Source organism: Mirounga angustirostris, unplaced genomic scaffold, assembly GCF_029215605.1.
Source record: "Mirounga angustirostris isolate CCGP_5_RB_7025 unplaced genomic scaffold, mMirAng1.0.hap1 SCAF_3, whole genome shotgun sequence".
NCBI classification, from domain to species: domain Eukaryota; kingdom Metazoa; phylum Chordata; class Mammalia; order Carnivora; family Phocidae; genus Mirounga; species Mirounga angustirostris.
The window spans coordinates 12,085,289-12,098,045 of NW_026991711.1; the positions used below are offsets into that span (position 1 = coordinate 12,085,289).

Consider the following 12,757-nt stretch of genomic DNA (forward strand, 5'->3'; position numbering starts at 1 on the left):
AAAAAAAAAAAAAAAAAGCTGCAATTAGGAAGTAAGCCTCCACGAGGGTTAAGGCCTGGGGCATAGGGCTGATACCATTCTGCTCACGGGTTTCACACTCCTAATTGTGTATGGAGATTATGGTGCAGGGAGGGGGGGGTTGGGAATTGATACGGTTGGTTTACCTTTTTTTTCTGGTCTTCCTCCAGTATCCACACTAGCCCATTACCTTATTTCTCTAGAGCTTTTTCTTTTTCTGATTCATCTCTGTTTCCCATCACATATCAAAGGATGGGGTCTCCTGGATCTAAGTTCTAGAGATGGAGCGCATGCCCTAACGTGTGGTGGGATTTCAGAATAGGAGATCCGTTTTCTGTTGCTTCATCACTACCCATAAGGAAGTATTTTTAAATCATTCATATAGAGCCTGTCACATTTGTGAGACAATCACACTTCCTCATCTTCTCCACCCAGACCATCTGCTCTTTCTCGGAGCTAAGTTAACGTTACTTCTCCTATGTCCATACAACCATGTCCCATCTGTTCGCACCAGACAGGCACTTAACTTGTCCTGCACTGGTTTTTATTCTGCTCTGCATCATCCTTCTGCCCTCTCATTTTTCTCTGCATCCTGCATGGCATCACTTCCGACCTCCTTACTTCTATATACCGTACAAACTAACATACTTACAGATGGTTGCAAGTGTTGTGCCTCCAAGGTAGTCACACCCAAACACAAACAGGTCAAAATAAAAATCAAAACATAATAAAAATATGTATCATTTCATTGCAAATTTTCCCCTTGTTTCTTTGCATCAACATTAGGATGTTATATTGAGTATTAAAATGATGTGTAGCATATTTTCCTTGAGTTTCATTAAGGGTATTAAAGACAGAATTGCAGAATATTTGTTACAAAAGTAAGGGTTGGGTCACTTAGGATTGAGAGCCATTATGCTAGATGTACACCATTATACCATGCATACATATGACAAAATGTAATTGGGTTTTCAGTGGCCTGATGTGAATAAAGATAACACAGTCTTCGTAATCTTCAAAATTATACATCAGATTACATTACATAAAAGACATTTATACCTTGTGTTTAGGTATATTACATAAATAGGAGACAAAGAAGCTTTTATTATTCTTAATATGGCCATACGTATTTCATAACTCTAACCATTCGTAAGAATATTTATAATTGTACCAAATAGGATTATTCTGCTCTTTGCCCATTTTTCTTTCCCGAGAGTGGTTTTAATCAAGTGGACAGGATCTTGCTAATAGTCACACTGCAGAGATAAAAGCAAAATGGATTCCTAGCCTCCCACTGTAGTGTTGTTAATATCACACCCCTCGTTTCCGGGCCCATTCAGTAGTGAATATTCTCCATGAAAGAGGATAATGGATATAATGCTATTTAGCTTCTGTTCCCCCCAAAGCCCACCTCGAGATAAGAATTTAGGTGCAAATCCCACCTCGGTATTTAAGAGGTGATCCCAGGAAGCACGATGAGGAGCTAGGGAAGAAGGCAGTCAATAATGAGCAGGTCACAGCTGTGGGTGTCGGGAATTAAATCCTACTAAAAACCCTTTAAGAGATTGAGCAGAACACACCTCAAAAATGTCTCACCAACAGACAAGAAAGCTGGGCTATTTGCCCAGCAGCCCTCCCTCATTAGATGAGTGTTGCTCCTGGGGGTTATAAACCACCCTGCACTTTCAGCCTGCTTCATGTGTGGACCGAGCACACTCCTGCATCCAGAGAGAGCCCTTAGGCAGAGAGACATAGGTGCTTGTAGGAGAGGGGTCCACCGAAGCTCTAGTGACCTCCAGGATGGACAGAGAGGATATGGTTGGGACACCAGCAGCATCTGCTAAAAGTGGGGAAAAGGAAGTGAGACCAAATTGCCAATTCCCTTTATCCTATTACCTCAGATCCCAGGACAGGACATTTTTGCAGCACCAACGTTTTCCTTCTTTTAATTTATATGGCTACTGATTGGTACTACATAAGCGACTTCTCTTGATGTAGCTGCCCTGGATCCTTGCCCAAGTGCAAGCTGGATTTCAGGACATCATCAAAACAGGAAAGATAGGCCAAACATCATAATCCCATCCCCTGACCAGGCTATGTCTTCTTCCCAAACTGCCCAGATGTCTCCTGTCCATCAGAGCAAGGCCAACACCCACAGATCTACTTCCCCCAGGGTTGTGTCAACAAAGTGGGACCCTATCTCTCACATGCTCACTTGTAAGACCTACTCAAAGATGTGAAGGTCAATATCAGCTTAAATGTTTCGTCTTGCTTGCTTGTGCATCTTCATGGCCAGTTTATGCTGATTGAATCAAACTGATTCAAACTCATGTATTCAACGTAATGTTCTAAAACAAAATGCATCCATTTGATCTTTTATTTCTCCTTTTTTCCAAGGTGAGATAATCACAAAAATACTGTGTCGGAAATTTTTTATTCTTATTTCCATTGTTGGTAACATTTATTATTGTAAATCCATAGAAATGCAATTGAAAAGTGCATACACAGGAAGAATGTCACGACCACAGCAGCTAGTGAAAAAAGAACACATGAAAATATTTCAAAATTTCAGAAAATAAGCTAGAAATACAAAGTAGTGAAAACTGATCGACTATTCTATGTCACTTAATTTTGCTTATTGATTTTAGCTTTTCTTTTTTTTTTTAAGGTTTTATTTATTCATTTTAGAGGGACAGAGAGAGAGCATGAGCAGAAAGAGGGAGAAGCAGACTCCCCTGCTGAGCAGGGAGCCTGACATGTGGCTCGATCCCAGCACCCTGGGATCATGACCCAAGCCAAAGGCAGACACTCAACCGACTGAGCCACCCAGGCGCCCCTGATTTTAGCTTTTCTATTTTTTATGGAGAATGAAGCCCAGGGCTCTCTTTTATCTTTCCCAGTGTTATTAGCTGAATTGTGTAACCAAAAAAGTATATTGAAGTCCTACCCCCAGTGCCTCAGAATGTGGCCTTCATTGCAAATAGGGTCATTGCAGATGTAACTGGTAATGATGAGATCATTATGGAATAGGGTAGGACCTAATCCCACATGACTGGCTCTCCTTATGAGACTCTTACCCAGGGACATCACCCTGTGACAACAGAAGCGGAAATCGCAATGGCTGCCTCTGCCAGCCAAGGAACACCAAGGATGGCCAGCAAACACCAGCAGCTGGAAAAGGCAAGGAACAGTTCTGCCCTTCAGGTTTCCATGGGAGCACGGCCCTGCTGACCCCTGGATTTGGGACTGACAGCCTCTGGGACTGTGAGGCACTAAAGTTCTGTTGTTTTAAGCCCCCCACTTTGTGTACTTTTTATGGCAGTCCTAGGCGACACTCAGCTTTTCTCTTTAATTCATATTTTAAAATTCCCTCTCCCATCTGCTATTCACCTGTTTCCCTTTGCACTTCCTTAATTTCTAACTAGGTAAAAGCTATGTTAAGATTTACTTCTGCCCAGCAACCATAGGGACTTGGTTTATGGTGCTCTTTATAGCAACCCCATTGTCCCAAAGGTGACAATTTCTTTGATCTCCCATGTCATGTATAAGATGATAAGATCAGGAACCAAAAATCGCACTGGTAAAATCTTCCCACCCATCATGTCCACCAAATGTAAAATTGCTTTGTTAAGGCTGTGGGTTTTGGTCCGTCCAGCATCAAGGAGAGACTGTCACATGCTCACTCACCTGGCTCCAACCTCCCGCCTTCCCCTGTACCAATCTCTTTCACAGTCCTGACTCACCTTGTACTCCCTCTGCAGATGAATCTGTGGTCCAGTCACTAGGGCCAATTCTGACGTTAGGTAAGGAATGTGAGAGGTTCTGGTCCGCTGCTCTGTGATGGCGGCTGAATTCCACACCCTTGGGCTCCTTTCGCACCTTGCGCATTGCATTCCTTTATAAAAGCAGGTACACTCTACTTGGAGGTCATTGTCTAATTGCCTGTGTCTTCCATGCAATTGCAAGTGGGGCCTGTCTTTCATCTTTGTTTCCCCAAGGCTTAGCCTGGTGATTGGCACACAGTAGGCCTTCAACATATATATTCAATTGAATGAGATGAATGAGGGAAAGACAATCAAGCCATACTTGCTGCTTCCCCCCCCCCAATCTGACAATTGGATGGGCTTCAGATTGTCCAGATATCCAGCATCTGCCTCATGCCCCAATGAGTGGGTAGTGTAGACAAAGGATTTCCAAAATCATTGCAAGATAAATTATGTTCTGGGGCACCTGGCTCGCTCAGTTGGAAGAGCATGCAATGCTTGATCTTGGAGTCATGAGTTCAAGCCCCACACTGGGTGTAGAGATGACTAAAAATAAATCAATAAACCAAAAAAAAAGATAAATTATGTCCTAGGAAAGTCTCAGAAAGTCTACTGGTAGAACCGCATAAACAAAGGGATTTATTCCCCTTTATGTTATTTCAGTGGTAGTATGTATGTATAGAAACTGGGGTTGGTTCAAAGGTTAAAGTGAGGTGATCCTTCTGATTTGGCATTTTTAAAATTTTTTAAATTTTTTTTAAAGATTTTATTTATTTATTTATTTGAGAGAGAGAATGAGAGAGAGAGAGCATGAGAGGGGGAGGGTCAGAGGGAGAAGGAGACTCCCTGCTGAGCAGGGAGCCCGATGTGGGACTCGATCCCAGGACTCCAGGATCATGACCTGAGCCGAAGGCAGTCACTTAACCAACTGAGCCACCCAGGCGCCCTTATTATTTTTTTAAAGATTTTATTTATTTATTTGACAGAGCACACAAGCAGAGGAGTGGGAGGGGGAGAAGCAGGCTCCCCACTGAGCAGGGAGTCCGATGTAGGACTCGATCCCAGGACCCTGGGATCATGACCTGAGACGAAGGCAAATGCTTAACTGAGCCGCCCAGGTGCCCCTGATTTGGCAATTATTTACGACCTTGTGGACATAACTATGGGATTGGAATATTTATTTATAAGGGATTATTCAGCAATGAGTGCCCCACCAGTGGCCAAAAAGATACGAAAGAATAGCGACCTGAGTTTTCTGGACCAGCAGATAGTAGTCTGTCCTCACCTGCAGGCCAAGGAAGTTCTACCCTGTGTAAATGAGCCAGACCAACTGGGACTCAGATGGACCTTGTGTAAGCAAGCCTGACTCTGAGGAGGAAGGAACACTCATAGAAGTGGTGGGATCTTGGGGCGCCTGGATGGCTCAGTCATTAAGCGTCTGCCTTCAGCTCAGGTCATGACCTCAGGGTCCTGGGATCGAGCCCTGCATCAGGCTCCCTGCTCCATAGGAAGCCTGCTTCTCCCTCTCCCAGTCCCCCTGCTTGTGTTCCCTCTCTCATTGTCTCTCTCTGTCAGATAAATAAATAAAATCTTAAAAAAAAAAAAAAAGTGGTGGGATCTTGACACTAACCTTGGATAGTCCCTAGGACTATATGTCAGTCTGGCTGAGTGTCCTTTAAGAGACCCTAATTTGGTGCTCCTATGTTCTTCCAATGAAAACATGCCCATTGTGGGTTATAATCCTGATCTCTGGTGCTGATAACTCTTTTATTCCCTTACAGTTGCTCTGTGTAGTATCCTCAACCATACCTGCTCCACCAGCCACCAGATGATTAGAACATCTGTTCAATATCTTCCTGATCTGTTATTCATCTCAGAAGTGAGTTTTTCAAACACCTTTAGGCTTCTCTTCTCCAGACTAAATATTTCTGTAACTTTTCAACCCTTTGATTATTTTTTTTAAAATTCTCTCCAGTTTTCCATGTATCCTTACACCATGGAGTTTAAGTAGTGTATGAGACTCTACATACAAGATAGAGGCATAAAATATCAATGATCATGACATATTTGTGATGATAACTGACAAGGTCTAATCTCTTATTCCAGACTTCCTAAAGGAAAGGAAAAGAGCTTCTAACACAATCGGCTGATAAACCATAGAGTTGGATCGATAAGGAAAATAATCCACCTGAATTCTTGAGATAAAAGGTTATTTAAAAAATTATTCCATGCTCGTTAAGAACAACTTTTTATTCCTGGTAGTTTATAGAAATTCCAGCTAACAGTCCATCATACCAAATATGAAAACATTGGGTTTTAGCAACAATTCTATTTAAAAGAAATGATCTGTATACCGTTACCAGACATTGTATGTTACCATCGTGAAATGTGAACACAAACATGTATGTAAAATAGAAAAAGGTAATTATGTTTTCTATGTTTTTTATGGCACCTTGACATATTTCATATAAGACTCTTGGGAGAGCCGGAAGGGCGTGTGCGACGGTGAAGTGCCCAGAGCCTGGAGCCTGGCTTCAGATCCCAGCTCATTCTCAACTAACTGTTAGACCCGGGACAAGTCTCCTTAACTCCTTTCCTCATCTGTGGAGAGGGAATGATGGTAATAATAACACCTGCCTCTAGGGGGCTTCTGAGCATTAAATAACTTAATACATTAAAAAGAAAAATCTCTTAGAACAGGTCCTGCCCATAGTAAGTTCCTGCAATTATTATCATTATAATTTCCGTAATTATACTCTGAACATTGGCAAGGAGGCTGAAACAGTTTTCAAAATCAAGCCTGTCTATTTGTGCCAGAACTCTTAGGAGACAGTTCGTTCCTCAAGTAGTAATTAGAAATGAAGAATCAGAACAGTGTGATCATGCCTTTTGACGAAGGCCCCAGGAATACATTTTCTGGCTTAGTTCAGCTGCTCTCCCCGTGGTGTTCCCAGGGTGTGCGAATAGCAAACGGAGGGTGAGGAGACCATTCTCCTCCTCCTCCTTTCTCCAGGACCCACCTGTGGTCTGTTTATCGCTGTAGCATCTCTCGCCGGCCTGAGATCCAAATGAGGCCTCAGATGTCCACAGGGGCCCTCATGGAGGGAAGCAGCCTGGGCACCAGCAGTCAACAGACACACTTAGCTCACACGTTAATTACACGTGGAATATTCTCCCACTGACACAAACAAAAATTGCTTTCTCCCAGTTTTTAAAGACATAGGCTCACTCTATATATCTTTCATGTTCCCTCTTTTGATGGTGACCCAGATACAGAGAACTGTTTTTTGGGTTTTGTTTTGTTTTGTTTTCATGAGGAAGTTGACAATACAGGCATGTTAATAACAGCCCCTGAAGAGTTCGGAACAGGGAGTGATAGAGATCATGTCGAACTGACCAGCATGTGTCCTATCTAAGGAGTTGAGCCACTCCTAAGCTCTACTCGGGATGCCATGAGGGAATGGGAGAAACAGAAATGCAGCCAAGAGCTTTGGACTTTAATAAAGAATTTCCCAACCATTAAACATTGGCTCACAGTAACACATGTAGACCGATCAAAATAATGGTGCAGAGAGGCGACAGGTACAAGATGTCCACTCCAAGGTGCCATGGTGTGCACTAACATTATAAATTGGACATGCTATCGAGGGTGACCCTGGAGTTGTGCAACATGGTGGCATGGATCCAAACCACAGTAAGCAAGGGATCTCTCTATCTCTGAGCAGAGACAGAGAGACTGTTGTTCAGACTTCAGTGTGCATGAAACCAGTGAGATGCTTGTTTACAATGCAGAGCCCCGAGGCTCATTCCCTGAGATTCCGAGGGGAGGCCCAGGAATTTGAATTAAAAAAAACAAACAAACCATTTTTAGTCGTCTTCGTTTTTTAGAAAAGCTTTGGCTTTACAAGAAAATTGGGAAGATAGCACAAAGGATTCCCATAAACCCTACATCCGCCTTCCCCTATTATTAACATCCTATCTTACTATGGTCTATTTGTCACAATTAGGTAACCAATATTGATACATTTTGATGAACTAAAGTCCGTACTTTATGTAGATAGCCTTAGTTTTTACCTACTGTCCGTTTTCTGTTCCAGGATTCCATCCAGGATGCCCCGTTACATTGAGCTGTCATGTCTCCTTAGGCTCTTCTTGGCTGTGATGGTTTTTTTACTTTCCTTGTTTTCCATGACCTTGACAGTTTTGAGGAGTACTGGTCAGGAAGTCTGCAGGATATCCCTTTATTGCAACTTGCCTGATGTTCTTCTAGTGATAAGACTGAGGTTATAGATAGTTGGGGAAAATACCCACAAAGGTAAAATGCCATTTTCATCCTACAGTATCAAGTATACATACTATCAGCCTGACTCATCAGCCTCACGTTGACCCTGATCACCTGGTAGAGGTCGGTTAGTCCGGTTTCTCCACTGGAAAATTATCCGCTACCCCTTTCATACCGTCCTCTCTGGAAGGAAGTCCACACTTGGGCAGAGAGTTATGTTCCACCTGTTTGAGGATGTGGTATGTATATAAATTATTTGGAATTCTTCTGCACAGGAGATTTGTATCTCCTCCCCCACTGTTTATTCAACCACTTGTTTATATCAGTATAGACTCATGGACATTTATTTTATACTTTGGGTTATAAGCCAGTATCACTTCATTTGTTTTGTTGTCAAGTTATTTCGACTTTGGCCTCTGGGAGCTCTTTCGGTTGGCTCCCGTATCACGCTGACATACCCCAATCAGTGTGGGGTTTCAGTCATCTTCTTTTTTTTAAGATTTTATTTATTTATTTGAGAGAGCGTGAGAGAGAGATCATGAGCAGGAGGGAGGGTAGAGGGAGAAGCAGACTCCCCGCTGAGCGGGGAGCCCGACGCGGGGCTCGATCCCAGGACCCTGAGATCATGACCTGAGCCAAAGGCAGACGCTTAACCAACTGAGCCACCCAGGCGCCCTTGAGTCAGCATTTTCAAAAAGCTCCCAAGTGATTCTGGTGCTGGTGGTCCAAGGACTGCACGGTGAGAAAATGTGGCTTGATGGTGTGCTGTGAGCTCTGCTAACCACAGAATCCCACCCATTCGCTGATTCCTTCTGCAAGCCACCTCTGTCTACTGGACTCGTTCAGCAAACACAGACTATCAGCTCCCTGCCTCCTCCCAACAGGCACTGTGCTAGATTCTGGGAATGCAGAGCTTGTCTGGGAATTCAGACTTAGGTGGACATGCTATGGGGGAAATAGGAATGTGGCTAACAAGAGAGAGGAAAAGAGTACCTGCCAACATTTTACCCATCCTTAGCTTCCCAGAGAGCTTTTCTAGAGAAAAGAACGTATTAAGAATTGAGAGAAGATACAAGGGACAGAGCAGAATAGGGGACATTGGAGGGGTTGGGCTCAAAAGCACCTATGGAAGATTTGGAATTAAACAGAAAAAAATGCTTTATCCTCTGAGACTGAGAAAAGGAAATTGGCTATAGAAATTTTATAGATTGGCTGATGTTGGGGGAGGCATGTTTGAGGTCACCTAAACGGCTTTAATTTTCTTTCTTTTTAAAGATGTATTTATTTGTTTGTTTTAGAGAGACAGAAAGAGAGAGAAGCAGAGGGAGAGGGAGAAGCAGACTCCCTGCTGATGAAGGAGCCCGATGCGGAGCTCAGTCGCAGGACCCCGAAATCATGACTTGAGCCAAAGGCAGACACTTAACCAAATGAGCCACCCAGGTGCCCTCAACAGCTTTAATTTTCTGAATGAAACAGGATGCCAGGTCATCCTTAGGAGAGGGAGGGGTCTGGAAACAGAGGCTGGAATAGCGTTGAAGTTTTGAAATAGCGGTTGGGGTGCATCGGTTAGAATCAAGTCAGGAGACAAAACCACAGCAATAACTTGAAAAAAGAGAATTAAATATAAAGAATTGTTAACCTACTTCATGATAACCCCAAGATACCACAGAGGAGCCAGCTACCACCTCTCGGGCTAGACAAACAAAGGGAAATGCCTGGAATAATTAAAACATTACAACTTAGAGGAGTGGTCCCATGGGACTGGGACCCAGTAGTCAGAGGAGGGGATGCTGGCTGGTTGGTGATGGTCAGGAGCGATGTGTTGCAGGTCTGCAAGTGTTGGACCACCTGGAAACTGGATTCGGCTGCTACTGTAGGAAGGCACTGCCTCTCCTGGGGGAAGAGGCATTGCTGGGGTGTTGCTCAGAGGAATCACAGGCAGAAAGGAGGTCACTGTGCCCTCTTCTTCCTCCAGGCTTGCAGCCTTCCTGCAGCACCCCGAACTGGAAGAGCCCAATGCGTGGTTTGCAGGGTCTCAACCAAGCCAAGTAGAGAGGCATGGGTTTGGAACTGAGAGACAATGATGGTCATGGGCCACCTCTCAACCATGTGAGTGACATTTAGGGACTAAATACACTTGTGGGTCTGTATACTGGCTGAATTTCTTTACTCCCTTGTCTGCAAATCATTTCTTGTTCTCTTAGGCCTTTGCCATGTTGGAGATTTCTTCTCATTCCAGGGGTCAGCCCCTGATTCCCTTGGTTGCTTAACCTCTTCCAGAAAAGTCTTGATGGACCATCTGGTTCAAAAGGAACCAAAGGGTTACCCCATCAACCCAACAAATGGAAAAACAAAATGTGGTATATACATGTGACGGGCTATTGTTCAGCCATAAAAATGAAGGAAATTCTGACACGTGCTACAAAGTGGATGAACCATGAGGGCATTATAGAAGTCAGTCCTAAAAAGACAAATACTGTATGATTCTGCTTATATGGGGCACCTAGAGTAGTCAAATTTATAAAGACAGAAAATAGAATGCGGTTGGCAGGGCATGGTGGGGTGGGGAAATGGGAAGTCCGTGTTGAGTGGGTACAGAGTTTCAGTTTTGCAAGATGAAGAATGTTCTCTAGATGGAGGGTGGTGATGGTTGCTCAACAATATGAATATACTGGATGCCACTGAATGTGCACTGAAAAAATGATTAAGATGGTGAATTTTATATTGTGTGTATTTTACCACAATGAAAAAAATTTTTTTAGAGATCAAAAACAAGGTTACAGCTGGAGGGAATAGGTGGGTGGGTCTGACCTGGTGGGTCACATGTCTCTATTTTGTGGTTCATTCCTCAACTCAACTTCATGAGTGGCATTTTCCAGGCCTTGCTTCATAAGTTCCAATGAGCTTATGTCCTCATTTCCTTGGCTGCACACATACCCCAGATGTATAAGCGTAGAAACAGCCCTCTCTCCTTGTACCAGGGGATGATACTACTACCTAATATCTGTTTTTAACCCAAATTGTCTTTTTCTTTTCTTAGCATTTCTTTCCAAAGATTTTATTTTGCAGTAATCTCTACACCCAACGTGGGGCTCGAACTCACAACCCCAAGATCAGGAGCCTCCCACTCCACCAACTGAGCCAGCCAGGCGCCCCACTAATAGCTAATATTAACTGAGTATTTACAATATGCCAGTCACGTGTACTAACCAGAACAAATTTCCTTTGCAGACACTCTTCTCATCTCCGTATTACAGAGGAGGAAACCAAAGCTTAGGTTGTGACTAGCCTCAGGTCGCCTAACTGCGAAGGGGAGAAGCCAGGACTGAGCTTGCACCCCAACCGCTGTACTCTACCGCCCCCTAGTGGACCCTGGTCTCGCGGCGTTTCCCCGACACTGCACTCCGGGAGGAGCACCCCGGTGTCCCTCCCACTGGGCAAGAAGTCATTTTGCAGTCGTTATATTGTGCTTTCAGGGCGGTCCAGAGACCCCCTCCTCCCAGCCCTGGCACCACACTGGCTGTGTAGGGCAAGGGACAGCAGTGGCTGAGTTTGGCGCATGCCTAAGCAAAGCTCCTCTGGTGCTCAACCCCCGGGAGCAGCCCTGGTGGGGGGATTGTCCTGTGTGGGTTACAGTGTTCCGTCGCTCCCTGCAGGAACCTCTCTGATAGATGTGACCGTTTTCCTAAGCCTCTCTGGTTGTACGGATGCTTGGAACCATAAAGAAACTCCTGGATTTCTAGATCCCAGCTATACAAAGTGTTTTCTAAAGTCAGCAACTCTCCAAGTGTCTCTCCTGATCTGAGTGGGCTGCGTGGGGTTGTGAGTGGGGGATCTACCCCTTGAGAAGTGCCTTTCCCACAGCACACGGGCCCCTGGGGGTGCCTTCGGCATTTCTGGCCGGTAAGGGTCCCGGTCTCTCAGGTGAGCAGATACCGTCTGTTGTTTGATCCAGGATTCCCACATTACATTGGGTGGTTCAGTGTGTTTAGTCTCTTCTAATCTACAGTAATCCTCCCTCCCACCTGATAGTTTATTGTTTTGTCTCGTGGAACTCTTTGGAAGAGTCTGGGTGAGTCGTTTCAGATGGTCTCCGATGCGGAATTTGTCTAATAGTTTCTTCATGATTGGATTCAGGTTAAATATTTTTGGCAAGAATACTTTGTAGATGATGTTTTGTACTTATTGTCTCACATTACAAGGCACAAAAAACCTCCTTTGGGAATTACACACTCAACAAATACATATTGATAGCATGTTGCATGTTGAGTTGCGAACTCTGCTATGCAATGAGGATGCATGGGTGCCGTTGATAGATTGTGAGGTGAGAGGTTTAAACAGAACCAAACAAAACCACAACAGCAGGCTTAGCAATTGGCAATCGGTTTGGCTGCACATAACAGAAAATTCAACTCACAGTAGCTAAACCAAATAGAGGTTTAGGTTTTGGTTTCGGTTTTAATTTTGTATTTTGCACAGCTGCAAGTCCAGTGCTGATATGATAGCTTCACCATATTCTCTTTCTCTCTTTCTATCTGCCATCATTAGGGGATTGCTTTAGTTCCCAAGGACCCATGACTTCTGCCCTTCAGACGTTTGACCTCCTGCCGGGCAGGAAGGAGAAAAAGGGCATGCCTACTGACTGCTGTGCTTTGAAGGAGTTTTCCCAAAAGCAGCTCGGAGTGATTCTGCT

General features: G+C 44.1%; 1 long non-coding RNA gene across 1 annotated transcript in view; it reads left to right on the forward strand.

Annotated features, from left to right (window-relative positions):
• The window catches only part of LOC123839864 (uncharacterized), a 56,908-nt gene that overhangs the window by 9,387 nt on the left and 34,764 nt on the right, over positions 1–12,757 (forward strand). The window contains exons 5-9 of the long non-coding RNA XR_006789772.3: positions 5,564–5,661; positions 5,889–5,990; positions 6,255–6,402; positions 8,123–8,303; positions 10,040–10,173. This is a non-coding gene — a long non-coding RNA (uncharacterized LOC123839864). The remainder of the gene's footprint in view (positions 1–5,563; positions 5,662–5,888; positions 5,991–6,254; positions 6,403–8,122; positions 8,304–10,039; positions 10,174–12,757) is intronic.